The 25,697-nt window shown below is 49.2% G+C and overlaps 1 protein-coding gene and 1 long non-coding RNA gene across 7 annotated transcripts in view; one reads left to right on the top strand and one right to left on the bottom strand.

Annotated features, from left to right (window-relative positions):
* LOC138582523 (uncharacterized) overlaps positions 1-24,960 on the bottom strand; it is a 69,974-nt gene extending 45,014 nt beyond the window's left edge. Inside the window, exon 1 of the long non-coding RNA XR_011305038.1 lies at positions 24,808-24,960. This is a non-coding gene — a long non-coding RNA (uncharacterized lncRNA). The remainder of the gene's footprint in view (positions 1-24,807) is intronic.
* PRPF40B (pre-mRNA processing factor 40 homolog B) overlaps positions 24,924-25,697 on the top strand; it is a 1,091,929-nt gene continuing 1,091,155 nt past the window's right edge. For 5 of the 6 annotated variants that reach the window (XM_069653885.1, XM_069653882.1, XM_069653883.1 and 2 more), the window contains exon 1: positions 24,924-25,022. The gene's annotated coding sequence lies outside the window, so the exon portion shown is untranslated. The remainder of the gene's footprint in view (positions 25,023-25,697) is intronic. The other variant, XM_069653881.1, reaches the window with a different exon arrangement.

Raw genomic sequence — 25,697 nt, 5'->3', positions numbered from 1 at the left:
GCTCTGTCCCAAGCTATGTTCAGGTCTCCCATTATAAATATATGTCCCCGTGACTGCTCCTCTATTTTTCCCAATACGCCCTGCAGGAAAGCCTCCTGTCCAGAGTTGGGTGCGTAGATGACCACTATTGTGTATGCCCCGTCTCACATTTTTACTTTTACATATTTGCCCTCTTTATCCCTTATGGTCTCCTCAATTCTGAAATTCACTGTGTTCGGGATAGCCAAGGCCACACCCCCCAGTGATTTTGTCGCCCATGCTGCGTGGAGTATTTGGTCAAATACCCTTAACCTGAGCCGGTTCTGGTCCCTGTGGAGTAAGTGCGTCTCTTGTAGCCCCAGGAAATCTGGTTTTCCTTTTTTCGTGAAGAGCTCTAGCTTTTTCCTCTTCAGTGGGGAGTTAAGGCCCCTAACATTATGGGTTACCCACTTGACTATGGATTTCTCTTCTTCTCCTTCTCTGTGTGTCTCCCACGACTGTCTTCCTTCCTCCACTGTCCCGCTCTCGGACCCTGGCTCTGAATATCCTTGCCCACTTTGATCCCTGATAGGCACATTTCCCCCCCCCCATCCCTCCCTTCTCGCCCTCCCTACCCCCCCCAACCCTGAAGACCCTGTTTTTGGGACTTCCCGCCTCCCCCCTCCTCTCAGGCATCTTCGCCCTCTCTGGTCCCATGATGTTCGCTCCTCACTCCTCTATCCCTCTTTGTGCACCTTTCTGTCCACCACCCCATATTTCACATATTCGCTCCGGGTTATTGCCCCTTCGGTCCCTGCCCTCTCTTTCGCGGCTGTTTCTTTGCCCCATTCCTTCCCGTGGGGCCCCGTAGTGCAGGTCTCCTTCTCCCCTCACCCACCACTGATCATTCCCATGGCCTAGGTCTTGTTTTCCTTCCTGCATTCGGTAATTTCTCTGGGCTGGCATACCTCGCAAAGGCAGTTAGGACATCCCTGGGTCTGCTGTTCTGATTCTTGTTGAGGCGGCAACCTCTATGAACCCTGTCCAGCTCTATTTTGTCGGGGATAGCTTCCCCCAGCAGGTCCGCATATATTTCCTGCAGATTCTCCTTTAAGTCTCTGTATGACATTGTTTCCGGCAACATCTTCACCCTAATGTTGATCCTTCGGGACCGATTTTCTAGGTCTTCCATACTGATTTCTAGATTTCGCGTTGCAGTATCTAGTCTCTCGATTGCTTCACTATTCTCCATTGTTTCTCTGCCCACCTCTTGTAGGCCTTTTTCTATGAAGTCAGTCCTCTCTCCCAACTGGCCCACCTCCTGCTTGATTTCTGCCACAGCCTGGTTTATATCTGTTCTTATTAATTGGAATTGGTCCTGGAATGTTCTTGCCAGCGTGTTTTGCAGGTAGAGCATCTCCCTGTGTAAGTTGTGGAAGTCTTAGAGGGAGATTTGTGCTGCCGGTCCTAGCTCAGCCGCCTGGTCTTGGTTCGGGGCTCCTTGTTGATCCCTGCGCTCATTGCTGGTGTCTTTGTTCGCCCACATTATAATATGGGGGCCCCGAGTTTTCTCCCTGTGGAATTCCATTTGTTCTGCTCTTGTTCTTGGCAGCCATACTTGCGAGGCCTGGTGTATAATCGTTTGTCAGTTATCGGTGCGTAAGGGGTTTGGGCCTCTGCCTTAATTTTCCTCTGAACCCTTCGTCTGGGTCTGGTGCGCTGTGCACTGACCGTTCGTGGTAAGTAAGGTGTCAGATTTTATCTGAGCCGGGGAGGTGGGGGGGTCCTGTCTCTCCTCTCCTCTAGGCTGCTTTGCAATTCTTAGTCGCTGATCCAAGTCTCTCACCCCCTTCCAGTATGCCCGGTCTATTCCTCCCTTCCGCTTTTGTGCCCAGTGAATGCCTTTGTGGGCTCCCCTGGTGCTTAGTTCCAGGGTATCCAGTCTTGCTTCCTAGGACTCTCGGTTATTTCCACCCCTTTACCGGTAGCTGTGGATGTCGAGTGGTGGAGGGGAGGCGGGTTCGCCTGGCAAGCACAGTTCTTGCCCTCCGGGCTCGTTGCTGGATGAGTCAGGATCTGGTCCGTCTACTCGTTGAGGGGTTGGGGGCTGCTCTTGTGGGTCACCCCCCCTCCGTGTGCTGGAGGGGACCGGATTTTCGTGTTCCCCTGGGCTAGTGTCCGCCCGTATGGCTCTCCTCTGGCTGGAGACCCCCCCCCATGGATTGCAGCTTTTCGCTAGGCGGTTTGCCTTGTCCCTGTTTTGGGCTCGGGGGAGCAGACCCGGGCCCCCCGCTCCTCCCAGACTTACCTTGCTGGCCCTGGCGCTGGGAGGCGTCGGGTCTCTGTGTATGCGTTCCTTCTGAGGCTTGCCTTGCGGCTAGATTTGTCCGCTTTTCCTCTGCACTGTTTGGAACTGATCTGATAGGTGTCAGGAAACGTGTGGTAGTTCTCGGCGCCTCTGGTCCTCGCCTCCGGCTCCCTGGAGTGGATGCCGTTGTTTCCTCCTTCGCCGTCCCCGGCGGTGCTTGTCGTTGTGGGTCGGCGAGTCCCGATCCTGGCTGTTGTGTGCCGCGAGGTGGCTCGGTCTCTGGATACCTGTCCCGGCTCGCCCCGTCCTCTCGGTGGGCTGCGGATCCTTTCCCTGGATTCTGGGCCGGGCCACCGCTTCTCCGGCCTTCAATTCGTCCGGCGCCAAAGGCCTTGGAGCTCGCTTCCAAGGGTGGCGCCTGGTGCCCCCCCCACACCCTCAGAGTGGGGCTCTTTCTTCCCGTTTTCCGCTTCTGTGGTGCCCGATTGGGGTGGTGGAACCGTTATCCGGCAGAGGGGCTCCGGAGCGCCATCGACAATCCGTCGCGTTAGTTTTTAAAAACCATTTCAAGCTTTCAAAAATTTAAAATGCTTCAAAAGATTTAAAATGGCAAACACCACAGGCAATGATTTAAAACGAAGCATGTGAAAATGCTCGGGTAATAATTTTTTTTTTTTTTAAAGTCCCAAAAAGAAACCATGTGAACAGTTTAGGGGGAAAGAAAACTCAGCAAAATGGGTCTGAAATACTGGTTGGATTAAAAAACCACCACATTGATACAAGTCTCAGAAGACTCTCTGTTCAGATCGTGAAGTTCTAGCTTGAATTTGTTTTGTAGTGCGGTCCTGGACTAGGCCAGATTGGCGGCAAAAACAACACCTGGATGCACATTGCACAGGGCTGATATACACCTTCAGCACTTCTACTCAACCAATGGTAAGTAGGGAAAACACATCCTCACCTGCCTGCGTGACTGGGTCAAGTGCTTCACTGGATTTTTCTTTCTGGGGCACAGGTGTTTAGGTTGACACACCGACGCTTGGAGCGATGCTGCTGCAGTGAAAATAAAACAGGTACCCAAGGATACATGGGTCTACCTGAGACTTCAAAATTAAGATTAGATGAGCAGGGGTTAAAACCAACTCTTGGGTGTTTGGCATCAGCTAGTAAGCAGGATGTAACGCTGGGAACCCGGGAGAGAGTACACAGTGCAATGTAAATGCAACTGCCACATGAGACGTGAACTTTCAGTACCACCCCAAACTGGACATGAGAATGGAATAGCCTCAAAAATAGGTTTGATATTGCAGATTGTGACTCCTAATTATACCTTTAAAATAGCCCCACCATCACCAACAGCAAAATACAGTTGTTTTAAAAAAAAGCATTCTTACCATCTACCATCGGCAAGTCATACTACAGATGTCAGGATTTTTTATGGTGCCATCGCTGCTGGCGGACTTTGCTGTCCAAGATGGGATGATAAGAGCCAATTGTGTTCCAACAATTGAAAAGTACAATAAAAAAAATATGGACGTACCAGATTGACCGTACCAATAATTGCGCAATACACTCTGCCAGTTGGCACCCCACCCAGCTCCCTCCCCCCGGACACAAAAGGGACCTAGGGTGCAGGGTCCTACCGGGAAATCTCCAAAGTTCCCTACAGGCCAGTCCACCCCAGCTGGCAGAGAGAAGTCAGAGCACAGAGCTGAAAATGTGACTCAGTCACAGAGACAAAAAATATTAGAGCGAGAGAAAGAGCATCAGCTTGTTATATTTTACCCTTTCTATTCCCTGCCTAGAATAGTTGAGAAGTCCAGCCTGCAGGCATTCCAATCATTCATTTACATATCTTAAGTAGAATCTGATGCAGTAGTTCTCAACTCACTGAGCTAAGTTTCGAAACATCAAGTAATAGCCATGTAGCTTTTACTACAGTTCGGTGACAGTGCTGACTTAGCAGCAAACTGCTGCCGCTGCCATGCCAGACAAAAAGGCCCCTGGCTTCTCTGCAACATAGGGTGTCCCATGAAGGCAAATGCCTGGCACCCACAGCAGGAAGATAAAGATGAATTCCACTTTAAATTACTTCTATGGCAGCGGTGCACCCAAAGTACTGTTGGTAATGCAGTGATTTTAGTACATCCAGGGGTGCATAGACTCGCTCTGTAGTAGATTGCTACTGGGTAATAGCTCAGGAGGATGACAGACCATTGCTGAGACGTTACATATACGAAATATAATTATGTGTACTGATATAAATGTTGTTTCTTTTAATGCGTTTAATGTTGAATTTAACCAAAACAATAAAAAAACAAAAAAATCTATGCAAAACTTGTTAATCGAATGGCTTTTTGCAATTGCTGTAAAATGTGTGGCCAAGGGATGGGTTGGGGTATTTCTGCCTCTGTAGTGAAAACAAAAGTTGGCACCCATGAACCCAGTTTAATTTCCTAATAACTGCCGTCAGAAAAATTGAAGCATTTATTTGTGATTAACCCGTTTCATAAACATAACATCTTTACAAATATAACCTGCGATAAAACACAAAGCAAGGGGAACACAAATTACATAGTATTGGTGGTCCGACAAACATTTTTTAGAAAAAAAAAATAAACACATCTCTAAGAAAACTAGTGAACGCAAGTTTCAGCAGCATACCTTTTTCTTATGAACGTGTAAAATGCACATTTGAACAAAAATAATGCGTCCAGCATGTAGAATGCCTGCTTTCAACAGTGACCGCCCCCCACCCCCCTTCCTGCCACAGTGATATTCATGGCCCATTGATATCCGTGGTGTCCCTTTCAGGACAGAAGAAAAGAAACGGAATGAGCAAACAGAGCCAAGAAATGCCCAAGTTACGGCTAGGCAAAGGAGCACCGCAAAGAATAGGTCACAGAGCCCCCAGCTCCACTCTCCGAAGCGGGGGGCTAGGTAAAGCCTAGTCATGGCCGAGGCAGGCCGGGTCACGAAATCCGGCCAGACATCTGATGCCGGATCTCAGATCCGGCCAGAGCCGTCCCATGGACTAGAGGGGTGACAAGGCAGGGGAGCCGGTGTTGTACGATATCTGGCTCCCTCAAAGCAGATGGCTGGAGCCCAGCAATTTGCCATGGGGGAGCCAGCATACAACACCGGCAAGGCACGATTCTGCCCCTGCTCGCCTCCTCTCCCCAGTGGCCCCAAGTTGGGGTGCACAGAGGGACCAGCAATGCAGTAATCCGGCCCTCCTGCTCGCCTCCTCTTCCCACGCGTTCGCCTTCGTGGGTCCAAAGGGGGAGAGGGAAGCAGAAGGAACGGCAAAGGCCTGAAACGCTTGCTTCCCGGCACCCCCTCCAACTGGGGTGTAGGGGGCTCAGCCGAGAATCTGGCTGGGGATAATACCAGCCAAGAACACACAAAGATCTGCTGTTGCTGCAACCAAAATCAAAATAGGAAAAACAAACCCAATGGCACCTAAATACACCTGGCTGGCGCTCCAAAGCTCTCACGAGGTATAAACGCCTCATAAATACACAAACATCTGCCCGTGCCTGGCATGAGTGCTCCTTCCTCTGCGATTCTCTTCCCAAGCACATATAGACGTCCTACCTGAAACGTCACGACGACTTAACAGAAATACATCAAATAAGTCAAGACACCATAAAAGGTATTTTAGAAAGTATCTGCAAACTTTTAAACAAACACACATTAGATTGATAATGAAAGCAATAAGGCCTCCCTTAAGGGTAGCGACTCATTCCCACCCGAGATACAGACCATAGCAACAGCCCACCCACTCTTCTTCACGTGACTTCCTACGTCATCATTGTGATTTTTCCAGAACAATGAAGCAGTTCCGGAGCAATTTCATTGAGCGCTGAGTGGGATTCGGGAAGCGGGAAGGCTGTGGCTGCCGGTGCATGTGGGCATTTTCTTCAGGATACCAGGAACGTTTCTGCAAGACCCTGGAGCGTCCGACTTCGTCTTGTCCCTAGTCATTTTTGTGAGCGGGAACAGGGAAGGCACTGGCTGCCAGGCTGCAAGAGCAGCAGCAATCTGTGTGCTCTGGGCTGGCTGAGAACACAATTTGCATTTTCTTCGGGATACCGTGAACGTTCCTGCAAGACACCAGGTTGAGAAGGGGAGCAGAAAATTACATTTACTTTAAAAATCATGTTCAGCTTGGGTCTGGAGGGAGGGATAGGGACACAGTGGTGTGGGTCTGGAGGGAGGTAAAGGGACACAGTGGTGTGGGTCTGGAGGGAGGGTTGGGGTACACAGTGGTGTGGGTCTGGAGGGAGGGATATGGACACAGTGGCGTGGCTCTGGAGGGAGGGATAGGGACACAGTGGCGTGGCTCTGGAGGGAGTGGATGGAGGCACATTGGTGTCGGTTTGATGGGAGGGATGAGGCACATTGGTGTGGGGGAGGGATGGGGCACATTGGTGTGGTTCTGGGCAGGGAGGGATGGGCCATCTTGGTTTGGGTTGGATGGGGACATCGGGGTGGGTCTGGATTGAGGGCACATTGGTGTGGGTTTGATGGGAGGGACGGGCACATTGGTCTGGGGAGGGTTGGAGTACAGTGGTGTGGGTCTGGAGGGAGGGATAGGGACAGTGGTGTGGGCCTGGAGGGAGGGATAGGGACAGTGGTGTGGGTCTGGAGGGAGGGATAGGGACAGTGGCGTGGGTCTGGAGGGAAATTTGGGGTACACTGGCGGGAGGGTTAGGGACACAGTGGTGGGTCGGGAGGGAAGGTTGGGGTACACTGGAGGGAGGGTTAGGGACACAGTGGTGTGGGTCGGGAGAGATAGGGACACAGTGGTGGGGGTCGGGAGGGATAGGGACACAGTGGTGGGGGTCGGGAGGGATAGGGACACAGTGGTGTGGGTCGGGAGGGAAGGTTGGGGTACACTGGAGGGTTAGGGACACAGTGGTGTGGGTCTGGAGGGAGGGATAGGGACACAGTGGTGTGGGTCTGGAGGGAGGGTTGGGGTACACAGTGGTGTGGGTCTGGAGGGAGGGTTGGGGTACACAGTGGCGTGGGTCTGGAGGGAGGGTTGGGGTACACAGTGGCGTGGGTCTGCAGGGAGGGATAGGGACACAGTGGCGTGGGTCTGGAGGGAGGGATAGGGACACAGTGGCGTGGGTCTAGAGGGAGGGATAGGGACACAGTGGCGTGGGTCTAGAGGGAGGGATAGGGACACAGTGGTGTGGGTCTGGAGGGAAGGTTGGGGTACGAGGGAGGGTTAGGGACACAGTGGTGTGGGTCTGGAGGGAGGGTTAGGGACACAGTGGTGTGGGTCTGGAGGGAGGGATAGGGACACAGTGGTGTTGGTCTGGAGGGAGGGATAGGGACACAGTGGTGTGGGTCTGGAGGGAGGGATAGGGACACAGTGGTGTGGGTCGGGATGGAGGGATAGGGACACAGTGGTGTGGGTCGGGATGGAGGGTTAGGGACACAGTGGCGTGGGTCAGGAGGGAGGGTTAGGGACACAGTGGTTTGGGTCTGGAGGGAGGGTTAGGGACACAGTGGCGTGGGTCTGGAGGGAGGGATAGGGACACAGTGGCGTGGGTCTGGAGGGAGTGATAGGGACACAGTGGCGTGGGTCTGGGGGGAGGGATAGGGACACAGTGGCATGGGTCTGGGTAGAGGGATAGGGACACAGTGGCGTGGGTCTGGGGGGAGGGATAGGGACACAGTGGTGTGGGTCTGGGGGGAGGGATAGGGACACAGTGGTGTGGGTCTGGGGGGAGGGATAGGGACACAGTGGTGTGGGTCTGGAGGGATGGGGCATCTTGCCTTGTGGATGAAGGGATGGTGGCCTCTTGGTGGGGTCTGCAATGGGTGGGGGCACATTGGTGTTGGTCTGCAGGGAGGGATGGGGCATCCTGGTTTGGGTTGGATGTGGACATCGGTGTGGATCTGGAGGGAGGGGATGGGGTGTATTGGTGTGGGTTTGATGTGAGGGACAGGCACATTGGTCTGGGGGAGGTATGGGGCACATTTGTGTGGGTCTGGAGAGGGATGAGGGCATATTAGTGTGGGTCTGGGGGATGGATGGTGGTATCTTGGTTGGGGTCTGCAATGGATGGGGGCACACTGGTGTTGGTCTGGAACAGGTATGGGGCATCCGATAGTCTGGAGGGTGGGATAGGGCATCCTTGTGAAGGTGGGATGGGGACATCTGTGTGCATCTGGAGGGTGGGATGGAGCATCTTTGTGTTGTTCTGGAGGGAGGGATGGGGCTCGAGGGAGCGGATGGAGGCACATTGGTGTTGGTTTGATGGGAGGGACAGGCACATTGGTGTGGGGGGAGTGATGGGAGCACATTGGTGTGGGTCTGGGCAGGGATGGGGCACATTGGTGTGAGTTGGATGGGGACATCAGGGTGGGTCTGGAGTGAGGGCATGGGGGCACATTGGTGTGGGTTTGATGGGACGGGGAATATTGGTGTGGGTCTGGAGGGAGGGATGGTGGCATCTTGTTGGTGTCTGCAATGGATGGGGCACATTGGTGTCACCCTGAAACAGGTATGGGGCATCTGTTGGTCTGAAGGGTGGCATGGGCATATTGGTGTGGGTCTGGAGGGAGGGGATGGGGCACATTGGTGTGGGTTTGATGGGAGGGATGGGGATGCAAGATTTGGAGCAGTACCCTTTGGGTGCACTACAACAACCAATAGGAACCCAACCTTTGGTATAAGACTGTCCTACGCAGGTTGGTAGTGTGGCTGCGCAGCCAGGCTTATCTCAAGAGGGGTCAATGTGAGCAGTAGGGTCGTTACACAGAGATTCACAGTACCAAATAAACACTTACACAAGGTTTCTTGATTAAACAATTATTAATTTATTTAACAGTCAGTTTGAATAAGCATTCTTCAGAAGGGGCAATATATAGTAACACACACATACATTCCAAAATACACACTCTTCGTTTCCCTAAGTCAGCAAGTACCTGTTAGGCAGAAACCTGTGCAGTTCCCTTAGGGACCACTGCAAAAAGTTTAACACTACAGGTGTTAGCAGTAAACCCAATTGGTAGCAGTCTGTACCACCCAGATTTACCTGGTAGCTGTGGCTGAGCAGTCAGACTTCTCTCAAGAAGAGTTAGGCAGTATATAGAGTATACACATTAGGTACAAAAAATACAGTAGCACAAGTAAACACTGACCAGAGCTTTTGGTATAAAAAGTATATAATTATTTATTTAAAAACACTTGTAAAAATTCACTGGCACTAATGTCAAGCAAGTTCAAACACAGTCATTAGGAATATATACACCTCCCTGATTAATTTTTCGATAAGTCTTAGGAAAAGAACACCACTTATTATCAACACAGAGTTGAGCGCTTAACCAAGATGGCACTCCAATAATTATTTAAAAAAGGGAGAGAAAAGGCAGAAATAGGAAAACGCACAATACCAACTTTTAAAGAACCACAGCAAGTCAAGAAAGGCAGGGTCCACTGTAGAGCAAAAAGTTCATAGGCCAGGCTCACTCTTGGAGAGCAAGGCGGAATGTGCCCAAGATCACACAGTTTAAGTACACTTTAAAAGTCTTTGCAGATAGTTCAAAAACGAGTTAGATCAGTTCAGAAAAGTTAGTTAACAGGTCCCAGGTCACCCCAGGATAGAGAGTCAAGGATTTACGGGACACCTTGAAAAGTCTGTTGCAAGGGAGACCAGGCGGGACACAGTACCTGAAATGGTGAGAAAGCTCCAGCAGGGGCAGTTGTTCCTGGCAGCGGGTGCAAGTCGGTGCATCATCCAGGGGAAGAGAAGATCTCGACGTGGAGGAAAGCTGGAGGTCGTTGCACTGCCAGGGAAGAAACCAGCCGCGGAGTTTCCCGGTTAAAAGGTACTCCCCTTTTATTCGCTGTAGTGGTGAAGCGTGGCTATCCGGCTGCCGGGGTGCTTGGCAAGGGCGATTCGACCACGAGACGATCCAGGGAGGCGAAAAGAGGGCGAACTGGTTAACCTCACCAGTTCAAAGGAAGAAGACTCTACTGGAAGAAGATCTTCTCGGTCGTTGGGAAGTGGCGAGTCGGTTCAGCAGGGCTCCACCGGCGGTGTTGTCGTTGCAGGTCGGCTCAGCTTCTCCCTCTTCGGTTTCTTTAGGTCCTGGGCGACTTCTCAAGTTCCAGTTATGCAGAAAACCCCCATTCATCAGTCCTAGCTGTCACTCAAACATGCTAACATGGCTCACCACTGGGCCAATCACACAAGAGTGCGACTTGAGTTGCCGAGGCAACTCCGTCCAGGGTGCCTATTCCCCCCCCCTCCCACACATCCTGTAGACCCAGACAGAGTGGCACCACTTTTGGAGGCTTCTATGCAGAAGCCTGCCAAAAGTGGAACAAAGGGCTCAACTTGGGTTGGAGTTACAGAGGCGAACACAAACGCCATCTTAAAATGGAGTCCTGGCAAAAGGACCCAACCGGGGAATAAATATTAAATAAATAACCCAGCGGTATCTTTAACATTGCACCAAAAAAGTGGTGCATTTAAAATGAATGGGAAAATCCCATAGGAAATATTTGCGTGGTAACCACTGCCACCAGCCAGAAACTCGACAAGGGGGGACTGGACAGTGCCCCCCCTTGGAAAACAGACCCAGGGGCAATCTAATTACCCCTACCAGTACTTCCACAATATGATGGTTTGTACTGGTTCTGTTCACAATTTAAGACTAGTAAAGTCAATGGTGACTTTACATGCCCTGGGAGACAGTAGTCAGTCCCAGGGTATGGAGTCTATGTTTGGGGGCCACTATGATACCCCTGTGTTACTGCACGGAGGGTGCTGTATAACACACTTACCAAAAACACATGAAGCACTATGGAGTAAAAGACCCCATAGCCCATAAAACACATTACAAAGTCAAAGGACACTCTCAAATCATGCCTAAGAGTGGGAGAAAGAGAGTCTCACTCTTAGCAGGAGAAAAAAATAAACCCCAAAAATCTAGCAAAGCTGCTGGGGTACTCACTAGGTTTGGTGAATTAGCCTTAACAGAGAATTCTCCCTAACAGTACCCATTTGGGATGGCACACACACTTTCTACACCCTCAGGTGACTAGGACACTGTGGACATTAATATATCACTGGTACATTTAGAGCAATACTGAGATGAGTGTTAAAGTAAAAGAGGTTTCAGAATAAAACAAGAGATCACACAAATATTCTGAAGCAGGCAAGTACTTTTGAACCCCTTAATGCAAAGTAAGTTAACCCTTAGGTAAGGCACACAAGCAGAGGAGAGAAGAGTCATTCAGGGAGCCAGGAGAGCCAAAGTCAAGGGGAGCTGAAGCACCTCTTGCAGGTAAGTAAAGGTTTTGCACAATGTTTTTAGAAGTCTTTGTAGAAACAGAAGAATCAATGTAGGGCCACAAGCTGTTAGGCTTGTGAGGTGTAGAAGATGCAATCAACTCTACAGAAGCAACCAAGACAAGTCTCAACTGAGAACAAGTAAGGCTACACAACAAGAGGTAAGTTCTCTTAAACTGTAAAGTACCTTTAATTAGAAGAGTTCGAGAGGATGTCCAGACGGACTTACTTTGGAGTTGATTGGTCCCACCAACTCAAGGGGAGAAGTCGTCCTTGCAGGGCTTCTCTAGTCAAGGCGAATTTGGAGCTTCAGCACAGCAGCAGGGCTTTACCGGGCAAACCAACGGTCCAGGAGTTGCAGCAGGCGTCTCTTCCCAGTTCTCCTTCGGATTCCTTCGTCCAGTGGTCGACTGCTTTCCAAGCCAAAAAGCCCCGTCTTTTATGCAGGTTGCTGTCCTTGGCGGACAGCCAGCCGGCCAATCAACTTTGGGTGCATTCCTGTAACCAAGAGGATTAAGCACAGGGAATTTCGGGCACCTCCCTCACTTCCTGCCCCTGCTAGACATACTGGAGCCAGAGAAATGGGCTTCACTTGTGAATCCCACCAAAGACAAAATGAACAAAGGGACCAAACCTGGTTTGGTGTGCATAGTTAATCTCAAGAAGTACCGTTCCAGCAAGAAATGGCAAAAAAAGAAGACTGGGCCATTTTGACAAAAATGGCACCCATGGGTGCTGTACTGGAGCTGCAAACGCAGCCGATTGTGTGTGCTGGGTCTAGAAAGTTACAAATGTAAATAAAGTTAATTTCGCTTCACTGCTCTTGGAAACAGTAGTTTATCCAAAAGAAGGTTTTTAAACCTTTGGGAAATCTAAAAGACTTCCCTGTGCCACTGCACTGAAGGTGCTGTGTGCCACAATGTTACAAGATGCCTATGGAGTTTGTCAGACTCCAAAAAACAAAGAAAAACACAGAAAATTACACAAGAGTGGGGAAAAGGGTCTCACTCTCTCCACGTTAAAAATTAAATTTGGCAGAGTCAGCAGAGTCTTGGAGTCTGCTGGTCTGTCGGGGTGCTGCTGCTGTGTGGAGATAGTGTGCTCACTACCTCTATTGTTCCTTTCAAATACCCTGTGAGTCCGCGGAGCAGAGTCTTGGAGTCAGAGTCGTGAGGGGTGACTCGTGACTCCCAGACATCCGACTCTGAAAAAACACAAGGACTCCGACGAACAACGGCGCCGGATCTCATCATCGATGCCTCGCCACGCTGGAGGCGGATCCACTGACCCGTCAGAAACTGCTCCAGCAACAATGGAAGACGTCAAACACCCAAGGTGAGCCCGTTTGCGCTGCAATAGACTATCGCCTCCGCGGTAGCTGCTGAGGTTGCTATTGCCTCGTGTTCACCTTCTGAGACGCCCTGTGTGTACAGACTGATATAAATCGCCGCCTGCAAAATCAGTGACAATGTTGCAGCGCCAAACATTAATCATGAATTTCATAACGCTGCCGCTATTGATATCCATAATGACAATGCTGTACCTCAGCTTGAATCGGCCGCAGGCAGTAGGCATCTAAATGCACATTTAAATGCACACCTGTGCCACTCATCTTTCATGTCGTAACACACAAGAAGCCTGGAAACCTACAAATGGTACTAACAGATCTCGAACTATTAGAATTAAGTGAATGTTCAAACACTTCACAAACATTTTGTCTGGAGCAAGACAATACTGAAATACTGAGACAACTAAAAGCAGACACTAATAAAGCACCGGAGAAAGTCGAGCCAAAACCTCCTACTGTGGTCGACGCGACTCCCATAATTGGGTGTAGCATTTCTGAAAAAGGCGGCCTCGAAAATAGTGGCTCTCATGGAAAAAAGCCAATAACAACTGTAACAAAAGCAACTTGTATTACAGAACGTCCCAAAGCGTTCGAAATCGCTTGCAAACCTTCTAACAAGGACGGTTCTGAAAGTGACTGTGCATGTCTTGATGAAGCACTTGTAATTAAACCAAAAGACATCTTAAATGGAAATAATACAGTTTACATAGTCTCAAATGTCTCACAATCAGGCGTCCCGCCAAGTAGAAACACCATCGAGTGCTTCTGTTTCTATCAAGCCCCGACGTTGGATAAATCCTACAGAACTGTACCATCCACGCCATGTGCTAAAGCTGGAGCAAGTAATACCGTGTCGGGAACATTAAGATTTCACTTTGCTGTTGCCTGGGTAGTAAGATTAGCAGCACGGTTAAAAGCTGATTTCTTGAATATCAAAATCGAAAATAATTGGAGATGGAACTTGTTCACTTAACCGGATTGACAAACTTGGACTCACATTGACAGAACAGAACCCTCTGACATCCATACAATTATCGCCACATTCAGAATTGCGAAAACTCCCAAAAAGAATATTCTTGCAAAAAACTGGCGATTTATCCAGCACTCCTCCTTAAAATGAATATCCTGCCAAGTGCCAATCCAAATTCAACCCAACGATCCAAAGAAGAAGCGAAATCAAATTGTGCAACTGGAAAATCAAAAGGAGATGCAGACAATTCTACTTCTTCACTTAGTGCGTCCTGTTATATGGAGACCAACAACTCACAAATAAACAACATCCATCAATGGCAGCTGGGTTGCAAATCTATAACAATGTACTAGCGGCCCGTTGTGAACTGGTCTAGCTTCCAGCCCTGAGTTGGGGGCATGCACTGTGGTGATTGCGAGAGGTTCCCCCCACATTGTAGCTGGACGAAGAAGAATCTACCTTCCTTGTCTGCTTTTGAGCCTATTATTTGGGCGTCAGATAGGTGTCTAAACGCTATGAGGAGCCCTCGAGCCTTGCTCTTGTCGTTGGCCTGCAGAACCTGGGGGTTCCCTCTGAACTTCATTCTGTATTTGTCTTGATTACGGATATGGGTCTCCTGGAGCGTCACAATGTCTGGTTTGGTATCCTGGAGGAGGTTTTCCAGTTTCTGTCTCTTAGCTGGTGTGTTTAGTCCTCTAACATTGAGAGTTAGTATTTGGATCCATTTTCTGCTACCCATACATCGTTACGCCCTGAGAGTAACCATGTTGCAGCGATCCCCCTCGATTTCACCCACCCACCCCCACTTCGCTCTCGCCCCCTCCGGCTGGACTCAGCTCAACTTCCCCAGGCCTTAACGTCGTCCTAGGTTGCCGGGTCTCGTTCCCATCATTCCCCTGCTTTCCCCTGTTTCCAAGACCGGTCACCTCCCCCCCCCCCCCCCCCCCCGTCTCCACGAGCCGACCCTTAGGCTGACATTCCTCTTGTAACCCCACTGGGTCTTAACCCTTGTCTCGTGATCCCCGTCGCTGCTGTTAAGTGGGCGGCCTATTCAGCCTGGGGGCTTCGGTTGCTGCCCCCCTGGGCCCCACAATTGTTTGCATCTGGTCTTTGACCCCTCTGCTCTTCTCCACTCCCATGGCTTAACTTGGTGGCTTTCATGTTCTGGCCTCCTATTAGGTCCTCCCCCTGCATCCCCTTCTTCAATATTCAGGATCTTGAGTCACTTATCCAATGAGGTGATGCAGTGTTGGCGCCCTCCCCACTTGAAGACCATTCCAAAGGAGAACGTCCACCTGTATCTTATCTGGGCTTTGGTCACCGGGTCCATTTGCCTCCTCTTTGCCTCCTCTTTGTTAGTGTGTATTTGGCCAGGTCGTGGAAAAGTTCTATGACGGTGCCGTTCACCTTTATCCGGGTTGCTTTCCTCGCCGCTTGAGGATCGATTCTTTTTGGTCGTATCTCTACCTACAAACGCTCCAGTTGTAGTTTTCTTGGGGACCGCTCAGTTCTCGGGTCATCCCCTTTGCTTTTGCTGCCATGGGGTCTTGTTTTTAACACTGCTTATTGCTCCTTTTTCGGATCGCAGGGGAGGAGCACGCCCCTCGCGATGGAGTGGTCACGGCGGCCATCTTGGAATCTTCTTATGAAGCCTTTCTCTGCCCTTTCTTGAGTAATCTTTCTTCTACCACACTTACCAATCTGGTTTTCGTCCAGGACATGGCAAAGAGGGGGTGCTGGTCTCCAACGTGGACAATGTGGTTTGGCTGCACGACTTGGGCGGCGTCAGTGCTTTATTGTTACTCTACTTATCTGCCGCCTTTGAGACCATTGACCGTGCCGTCTTGCTCATCGGGCCAGCCTTTCTGGTGGCGTTCTTTCCTGGTTTTCTTGGTTTCTCTCTGACCAAACAGTCAGTGTCCCGCCCCCCTTTTCATTCTGTGCCCACTGCCTTGACATGTGGAGTCCCTCAGGTTTCCTCCATCTTCCAGGTTTTGTTTAACATGTACATGCAACCTCTTACCAAGCTTATCTGTTCTCATGGTTTCCAATGTCATTCTTAACAGATGACACAGATCCTGGTCCGTTTAGATCTCTCGCTCTTGTTGCGACAGCGACCAGATTTAGGGCCTGCCTTGAAGCTGTGGGTGCATGGATGTGTAATAGCTGGCTCAAGTTGAACGGGGGAAAAAAAATGGAGGTGTTGGTGGTGGGCCCTCCTTCCTCTGTGTTTTGGACACCCCTCTTTGTGGCCATCTTTAGGGGTAAATATATTATCTGAGATTCCGCAGACAGAAAAGCTAAGTCCAGTATGTCAAAGGGGCCATCTTCAACTGAAAACCCCCTAGTAAGGTTATTGGTTTACTCCTTTCTCAGTTACGTGCCCCTGTGGTGTCCTCACTTGTTATGTCCTCCATGGACCACTGCAACACCATATTTCTGGCACAACCCGTCTACCTCTTATGGCACCTTGAGGTCCTGCAGAACTCTGCAGCCATACTAGCCACTTACACACCTAGTTGTGCTAAGATTACTCCAGTTGTGCACTATCTTCATTGGCTACCCATTGCCAAGCCATTCAGGTCAATGCCTAATGTCTAGTTCATCATGCCTTTTATGGAACTGGGGCAGAATATCTACAGGACAAATTCTGTCTGTACATTCCTGCTCGGCCACTCCGCTTGGCGAATGCCTGATGTTAAATACTGACAAAACTGCCTTGTACATACGAATCCATATAAAAGTGCTGAGTGCAAAATGTGTCAAAGTCAACACAGAACCATATTATTTCACCAAGGCAAATTGTAAATATTGGAAATGCCTGACTAAAGTGCAAAGAGTATAACGGATTCAAAAAGTGCCAGGTGCGCTTCAGAAAAGTGTCAAGTGTTTCTGAGTTCCTTCCACTCTAAATCACATTTTTTATTTTAGGCAGTGGGAGTTGCTTTTCATGTTATTTTAACTCACTGTCCTATAAATCAATTTTTCGAGTGACATTTTTAACTTGGTAATGTTCTTTCTGAGATCTTTAGCTGTCTATAGTTTACCCGTACTTGTTCACACTACAGAACCATTATACAAAAGGAAATAACCCAAGACCATTCCTATAGCCTGAGATGTGATATCCAACTCCTTCCCATTCCCAACCTGAGACCCTTCCTGTACCATGTAAGAGGTAGGCGATTTTACCCTTTTTTCCCACCCGACAGTCCATGCGTGGACGGAATTGAAGAGGAGGGTAGGAAAGCTGAATGGGAAGACAGAAAAGTAGATAAAATTCCAAGTTTAGGAAAGGGTGATTCGCGCAGGTCAGGCAACATCTATGAAGGGAAACTGCCCATAGTTTGGGGGAAAATTGGAAAATATTATATGTGCTGGACATGGTTGGACCTGTAAGGTAATGGCTTCTGTGAATATTGAGAAGAGCAATGCCCTGCAACATTCCCCGACTCTTCCAGTTAGGAAATCGCACATTTTTTGTTTTGTTTCACAAAACAAGCAATACTACAAGCCAAAAACGGAGCCATGGTACACAGGATTTTTATGCCGACGGCCTAAACAGAGGTACTTACTTACTATGTGTAAATAAGGAAAATAAATGTGAGGAATATCAAGCATGCCATTTTTGAAAGAGCACAGGCAGACCTTTTGCAGGGTAGGTGACTTGTGCAGGTTACAAAAGCATACAGTGCCTAAATCAGCAACTAAATGTAGTTCACATTTGGGAAATTAAAGGGTTGTGTAACAAAGTGCAGCAGCAAATGTATGAAAACCTTATGAAAACCCAAGAAACAACAAATGTCCTACCTTCCCACAGGTGTCTCAATGAAAACTGTACCTCATACGTGGGGGTGCACCTACCTGGGCGCAAAGGTAAAAGGCTAACCACCGTTAACCCCAAGTGTTTCGGCAGAGCAGATTTTGTGGGAATTTGCTCTTGTGGACAACCTACAGATTTGGGACTCGGGTGTCGTAGCCACCAAGGAAAACAGGTAACCCAATGCATTTCTGAAAAAAGAAGGCCCCCGTGGGAATCCACAGAGGACTGTTGTGCAAATCTCCCCAGAATGTATTACACACAAGCCCCGGCAAAGTCCAAAATTTAGGGGGGGGGGGGGGAAACTCAATTTTCAGACCCACCTCCAATACACCAAAACACACTGCCAACACCACATGTACCTTCCAGTGTTCCCATAGGTGTCCCGACGAAAACTGTACCTCACATGTATGGGTGCAACTACCTGGGCGCAAAGGGAAAAAGGCTAAACCACTGGTAACCCAGGTTTTTCGGGAGAGCAGACTCCCGTGGGAACCCACAGAGGTCTGACTTGCGCGAATCGCCCTAGAATGTATTACCCAAAAGACTGCCAAACATTTAGGGGTAAAAACACAATTTTCAGACATTTCCCACCTGGAACCTACTGAAACATACCTCCAACAACACATGTCCTACCTTCCCACAGGTGTCTGGATGAAAACAGTACCTCATGTGTGGGTGCACCTACCTGGGTGAAAAAGTGTCGACCGTCCCCAAGTCCAATGGCTGTCCCAAGGAGCCCCGGCAGGCTCCCCATCTGTTACCAGAGGGCAATTCGGTAATGCTGCCTATCCAGAGCTCCAGGATGGTTGGAGGTGATGTCCCCGGCCTTGGGCACCTGTCTCCCATGTGGGTCCACCATCCCCAAGCACAGCAGCACTCCCAGGGAGCCCCGGCAGGGTCCCTGACCTTTCCCGGTGGGAGAAGCCGTAACATAGGCCAGCCAGAGCTCCAGGATAGTTGGGGTAATGTTCCTGGCCTTTGGCAGCTGTCTCCCATATGGGGCGACCATCTCCAAGTGCAATGGCTGTCCCAGGGAGCTCCTGCAGGGCTGCGGGACAGGCGACACACATGGGAGACAGGCACCCAAGACCAAGGATATCACCCTGACCATCCTGAAGTTCTGGCTGGGCTGCATTACAGCTTTCCCCTCCGAGGAAGAATGGGGACCCTGCCGGGGCTCACCGGAACTGCTGCTGGATTTAGGGACAGTTGACCCAAATGGGAGACAGGTGTCCAAGGCCAGGCACATCACCCTTGACCATCCTGGAGTGTTGGCTGGCTGCGTTACCCAATTCCCTGCTGACAAGGAAAGGGGACCCTGCTGTGGGCTTCCTGGGACAGCAGCTGCATTTGGGGGATGGTTGCCCCATATGGAAGACAGTTACCCAAGGCCAGGGACATTACCCCCAACTATCCTAGAGCTATGGCTGCCCTGCGTTAAAGCTTCTCCCTCTGGGACTGCCGCTGTGCTTGGGGATGGTCAACACACATGGGAGACAGCCGCCCAAGGCCGGGGACATCACCTCCGACCATTTTGGAGCTCTGGCTGGCCTGCGTTACAGCTTTTCTTCACCAGGGAGGCCAAGCAGTGTGCCAATACCGCCATGGACGGAAAAGCTGTAACGCAGCCCAGCCAAAACTCCAGGACAGCTGGAGGTGATGTCCCTGGGCTTTGGCATCTGTCCCCTATGTGAGTCCATCATTCCCAAGTGCAGCGGAAGCCGCAAGGGGCCCGGTAGGGTCCCCTTCACAGAGTGAAATGGCATAATGCAGGCCAGCCCAGAGCTCCGGGATGGTCAGGGGTGCTGTCCCCACCTGATGTGGTTTCACCATCCACAAACCCAGCAGCTGTTCCAGGGAGCCTCATCAGGGTCTGCGTCCTTCCCAGAGGGTGAAGCTGTAACGCAACACAGCCAGAGCTCCAGCACGATTGGGGGTGCTGTCCCTGGCTTTGGGCGACTGTCTCCCATGTGGGTCGACGGTCCCCAAGTCCAGGGCAGTTCTGGGGAGCCCCGGCAGGGTCTACATTCCTCCCCGGAGGCGAAATCTGTAACGCAGCACAGCCAGAGGTGCAGCCTGGGCTTGCAGACAGTCAACGCACATGGGAGACAGCCGCTCCCATGGAAACACCAATGTTTCGCTGGCATGGGGGGCAATTTGTGGCCCAGCAAGAACAAATCATAACTATCACGTTCCGATCACCCCCCCCCCTTCCAAGCCATCCCTGGTGGTCTAGTGACCCCACACCCCAGTAAAAACACATTTGCCCCTTCCTAGGGGCAGATTTGTATTAAGACTATTAGCGACCATAACCCCCTCCCCTCAATTTCTTTACATTTTTATACCACCAAATGTAGGTGGTGGGTTAGGGTCAGGCCATATTGGATTGTGGAAGGGGAGGAGGTATGTGGTGGAGTGGCGAACTACCTCACAATCTGACAATAAAAAAATTAGGTACAAAACATTTAGAAAAAAATGCAACTAGTTCAGGTTCAATTTGAACACATAGATCTGTAATTATGCCAATGGCTAAGATATCTTACACTTTGGTCCAATTAAATGGTTATAATAAATCTTGAATATGATAAATATGTAAGAACCATGAACTGCTAACTCGAGTAATATAATAAATTCAAATAAGGCCTACTTTAACAATATAAATACTTTCATGGAATATAAATGACTGAAAATATGAAACCGTCAATGAAAAGAATTGCATATTGAGTACAACAATGAACTGAGTAACAGTATGTAAAAAATTTTTAAAAAGAGAACTGGGACCATGTTTCTAGGTGGACACATGGCAATGGAGCTACGAGACCCTGGGGACCTGTACCTTCAGAAAAACAATAAATAGCCAGTATATGAGGTATTCCCAAGGCGTCTACCCTATCCACATTATCCTTTGCCAGGTACCAGTCTGTAATTCAAGACCTGGTAGAGTTTTGAAGAATGAACAACTCTCCATTAGAAGACCAAAAGGGCTATGGGTATCGTCTTTGATCCCACTAAAAGTACATTTGAATACACAGTCTGAAGGATGGACTGTGAAAAATACCTGCTTGAGGGTATGCAACGAAGTTGGCAGATTAGGATGTTCAAGGTTGGCAGAGCTATTGTGCAGCTGCCTGCAGGAGGCACCATTGTGGGGTCAGGCAACTACTATAACAGCGCTGCTTAACTTCAAGTTGGCAGCTGACAATTTATAACTTATACAAATCCCTAGATCTGAAGATGGTGAGTTACTCAGAAGAGCCAATCACCTTGTTACATTAATTAACACTCTTCCTTTTTCAATTTCAAAAGGGGCAGGACTATACAGGGAGGCTTGGGAAGAAGGCCTAGTATGGGAGTTTGGAAACAAGCGTTGCAGTAAAGAGTGGAGCAAAAGAGGAAGAAGGATGGCGAAGGGAGTGGAAGAAGAGTAAGACTTAAGAGAGGTGGTTGGGAGAGGAAGGTGAAGATGCATCAAAAGAAGGGAAAGGGGAGAGTAGCGTGAAGAGGGGAAACTAGCAAGGGGAAAAGGAGATGGAAGGTGAGACACAAGAGAAAGGAGGAAATTACTTGGAGAACAGTTTGAAAGGTATGGACAAAATAGGTGTAGGAAGAGGAGGGCCACTGATGGAGGAACATTTTGGGAGAGGTACCGAGGAAGAAAAGGGAGGTGGAGGAAGGAAGAAGTGCAGAAGGTGGACCCTGAAAATAAGGTAAATACTATGAAAGAAGGCCTTTGTCCGTTAAGAAGTATGCTAGCTGCCACCTGATTGTACCTCTTAACCTAATAGCTAGCCCATCAAAAGTAGAGAGGGGTAGTGGAAGGATGAGGAGGAGTGCAGTACCCTCGGTAAACCAACTTTACTGTAGTTTAACTCTCAACACCAAAGTGAGTGGTGCCTCTCTTCATTTTCTGGCCATGCCGATGCATCACATCATCGGTTTCTGGCCCCTGGAAGGGCCTATCTTTGTCTTCAAGCCCAGGAGAGCCAGTGACTCTTCAAGCCCAAGGCAGACAAATGGTCTTTCTGGCCAGGAGAGCAAACAAATCTTGATGCCTAATAGTGGCAATACCTCGTCAATCCTAGGAGGGTCAACCCATGCTCATATAGAGCAATAGAGGGGGACTAACTAAACCATTGACACTTGGCAATACAACTCTAGTTGAGTAATATTAGAATACGGAAAGTGACCATGGAAATAAAGTCCTCTAGAAGAAAGGGGGCCTCCTCCCGGTGTTAGGAATGTCAGCTGAGGGAAATGATATGGGTGTGGAATGAGAACACTAGAAGAGAATGCAAGGCAAGTAGTACAGTGGTTGGAGTAAGGGTGAGGACAGAGAATTGTTACTGCATTAAGATGAACCAAAAAAGAAATGAAGTCACACATACCGCTTGTGTCCTGGTTCACTTCCTTAATTGGTGACGAGTTGCGGCAATGACAAAGAGCCTGCACTTGCCGTTGATTGTGGTTGCCCTGGCTGAGCAGGTACAGGGTTAGTTGCACAGTCGAATGGTGGCTCATTGGGACTCTCCAGGCCTGTATTAGGAAGTATCTGGGCTGTGCATGAGCCTACGAGGACACAGGAAGCCCCCTAGCAGCATAGCCTGCATGCACACGACAGAACACATTATCCAAGGATGCATCGTCCGGTGTTACCAGTTGTTACCTGGCAATTTGAGACATGATAAGGAGTTGACATGTCTGTTGCTTAGCTGTGTAACAAGCTGAAGTCCTTCACTTCGGGCACTGCACTCCGTGCTGTGCCCGTCACACATGCAGTGTAGCGACCAAAAGAAACACTTGCACACATATAGAAGGGAGCATGCCGTAGCACAATTGGCTGTTACTCGGGGAGGGCTTTTTTCATTGCACCTTAAAATGGAGATTAGACATTTGTCCCTGTGCACAAGGTGACAAATACCAAGGGCACGAAAATAGGAAAGCAACATAAACGAATTCGAAGATTATGGCAAATATACCAGGCACTGGGTTATTAAATGGAAAGAAAGATTCCAGAAGAATATGTTGGCAGTATATGGTCCTAATTTTTTGAATAAAAAGAAAGAGGCACCGTTTCATTGTCGAAGTCAGGCTGGACAACAATTTCTTAAAACTACCTGAATGTATTGTGATGGGCAACCGACTCAAGTTTGATATATCCATGGCCAAGATGGACAAGCATTACGACGTGAAGGGGAATAACATTTTTGCTTGTTATCAATTTGCCATCAGACAACAGAAATAGTGTGAGACCATTGAGGAGTTTGTTACAGCACTGTGACGGTTGGCTATAAAGTGTTTTCAACATTATCGGAAAGAGTACATATCGGGACAAGTTGATGATCAACAGGAGAGCAAGAGGTCCACTCGTCGAATGGGAACTAGCCTACTCACACTGAAGAAGCTATTTCCCATTCGAGAAACGGCCTTGCGACCTGGACAGGCAGAAAGGTCCTTTCATCTAATGGGAACTAGCCCACTCACACTGAAGCAGCTATTTTCTCCATTAGTGAAACGGCCCTCCAACCTGGAGAGGTCCTTTCGTCTAATGCGAACTAGCCCACTCACACTGAAGCAGCTATTTCCCATTAGAGAAACTGCCCTCTGACCTGGAGAGGCAGAAAGGTCCACTCATCTAATGGGCACTAGCCTACTCACACTGTAGCAGCTATTTCCCATTAGAGAAACGGCTCTCTGACCTGGAGAGGCAGAAAGGTCCCCTTGTCTAACGGGAACTAGCCCACTCACACAGCTATTTCCCATTAGAGAAACGGCCCTCTGACCTGGAGATGTCCTTTCGTCTAACGGTAATTAGCCCACTCACACTGAAGCAGCTATTTCCCATTAGAGAAACAGCCCTCTGAACTGGAGAGGCAGAAAGGTCCCCTCATCTAATGTGAACTATCCCACTCACACTGTAGCAGCTATTTCCCATTGGAGAAACGGCTCTCTGACCTGGAGAGGTAGAAAGGTCCCCTTGTCTAATGTAAACTAGTCCACTCACACTGAAGCAGCTATTTTCCATTAGAGAAACAGCCCTCCGACCTGGAGAGGCAGAAAGGTCCTTTAGTCTAATGGGCCCTCCGAACTGGAGAGGCAGAAAGGTTCTTTTGTCTAATGGGAACTAGCCCACTCACACTGAAGCAGCTATTTCCCATTAGAGAAACTGCCCTCCGACCTGGAAATGCAGAAATGTCCTTTTGTGTAATGGGAACTAGCCCACTCACGTCTAATGCGAACTAGCCTTCTCAGTGTGAGTAATCTAGAAGCCATTATTATGCATGACCTGACCACTAGGGGAGCAAAATGGGCCATTTCTCTAATGGCAACTAGCCTACTCACACTGAAGCAGCTATTTCCAGCAACCAATGGTCCGTTTCTCGGATGGGAACTAGATCAACCCTCCTTTTAGCCTTTTCTGCCACACATTACAAAGGGGCAAAATAACAACCCCCTCCCCAGGGAATGCCAACTCGCCCCCATGCAGGAGAAAAAATAATTGTTATGCTGGAAATTCGTACCCAAATGCGTCTGTCTGCATAAAAACACATATCCCATCTGCTGCACATACATATCCCCATCTGCTGCACTTAACAAATCCTCCAGCATCGCCCCCACCCTCCCTCTCCAGCGGGGAGGATACCTAACTATATTCGCTGTACTGTTCACTGGTACAGCGAAAGTCCCACTGTACCAATGAACAGTACGTTCGCTGGTACAGTGGGAAGGGAGGGGAGGAACGCTCCGTGCCCAGCCCCACAACACAAAACACATCTCACCAAATCGCCCATCTACATGAGAAGAACTGAACCCGCCTGTACTTTAAGTAAATCTCACCACTGATGCACATTACAAGCCCCCAAAATATAAAGAAATACACCCTGCGCAATATTGCCTCACCCCTGTGATGCACATGAAATATCCCCAAAATACACTGAAATAAAGAAAAACAGAAAACTGAATCCGCCTCTACTTTAAGTCAATCTCGCTGGTGCACATTAACCCCCAAAATACAAAGAAACGCCCTCTCCCCAATATTGTCGCTCTGCATTGAAGTAACAATCAACATGAGATAACTTTAATGCTTACCAGAAACCAAATTCCAACACCATATGTGCTTTGCACGGAATGAATCTCCCGCTCGTACAAAAAAGATGACGAAGTGAACGTTGAAACCCACGTGATGCAGAGCGGCCCACGTGATGAAATGGAGGCGGAGCTTTGCTATAGTCCGTTTCTCGGGTCGGAACTAGACTCTACTACCCTTTAAGAAACGCTCATATCCTGATTGCAGGCAGCATCAGGTGAGTGCGTGCGATCCAGCTCTTGTAGTGAATTTCATATGCATATTCAGCTGGTTTTGAAATTACACAGGACAGCCTGTTGTTGGTATCGTAGACACAGTAGCTGCTCCGAAACTCATTTACGGTACGGTTCAGGCTCGCAGACCGCAGTAACTGCAGTGCAGCAGTGGCGTCACCAGGAATAACATTTAGGAGGCGCACAGAGTGGGCCAAAGACAAAAGTGGGCGGAGGGCACTATTGTATGTCACCCCTCCTGGGAGCATGGTAGCTCCCAGGACTTGTGTAATAGGTCACATGGTGGTCACCATGTGACCAGCTCAATAAATGGGACGAGTGGTTTCCAGCTCTTCAGTCTAACAAAGAGCTGACTCAGTGTCATTATTTGTAGCACCATACAGGCCGAATGGAGTGGCCCTGCACTTGGACGGTGCCCCTGTGGGGCAACACCGTCCCGCCTTAAAGGAATAGCGTGCTCAAAAATGTTATAGTCCTGATCGTTCGGGCGTGTTGTTTCAAGTAAACTGTGATCCATCATAAAAACATTTCCTATGCACCTTATCTTAGTTTTCTGCACGTTTACACCTGTGAAATGTACAAGCGGCCGCGGCCATCTTATCCCACTCTTATCTGTTGCCGTATCACCCTAATTTCAAGTGCCCTCTCGGCACTAAATC

This window comes from Ambystoma mexicanum, chromosome 3q, assembly GCF_040938575.1.
Source record: "Ambystoma mexicanum isolate Mex_15411 chromosome 3q, UKY_AmexF1_1, whole genome shotgun sequence".
Classification (NCBI taxonomy): Eukaryota; Metazoa; Chordata; class Amphibia; order Caudata; family Ambystomatidae; genus Ambystoma; species Ambystoma mexicanum.
The sequence above is the reverse complement of the archived record's forward strand: the minus strand, read 5'-3'. Positions and strand labels throughout refer to the sequence as shown.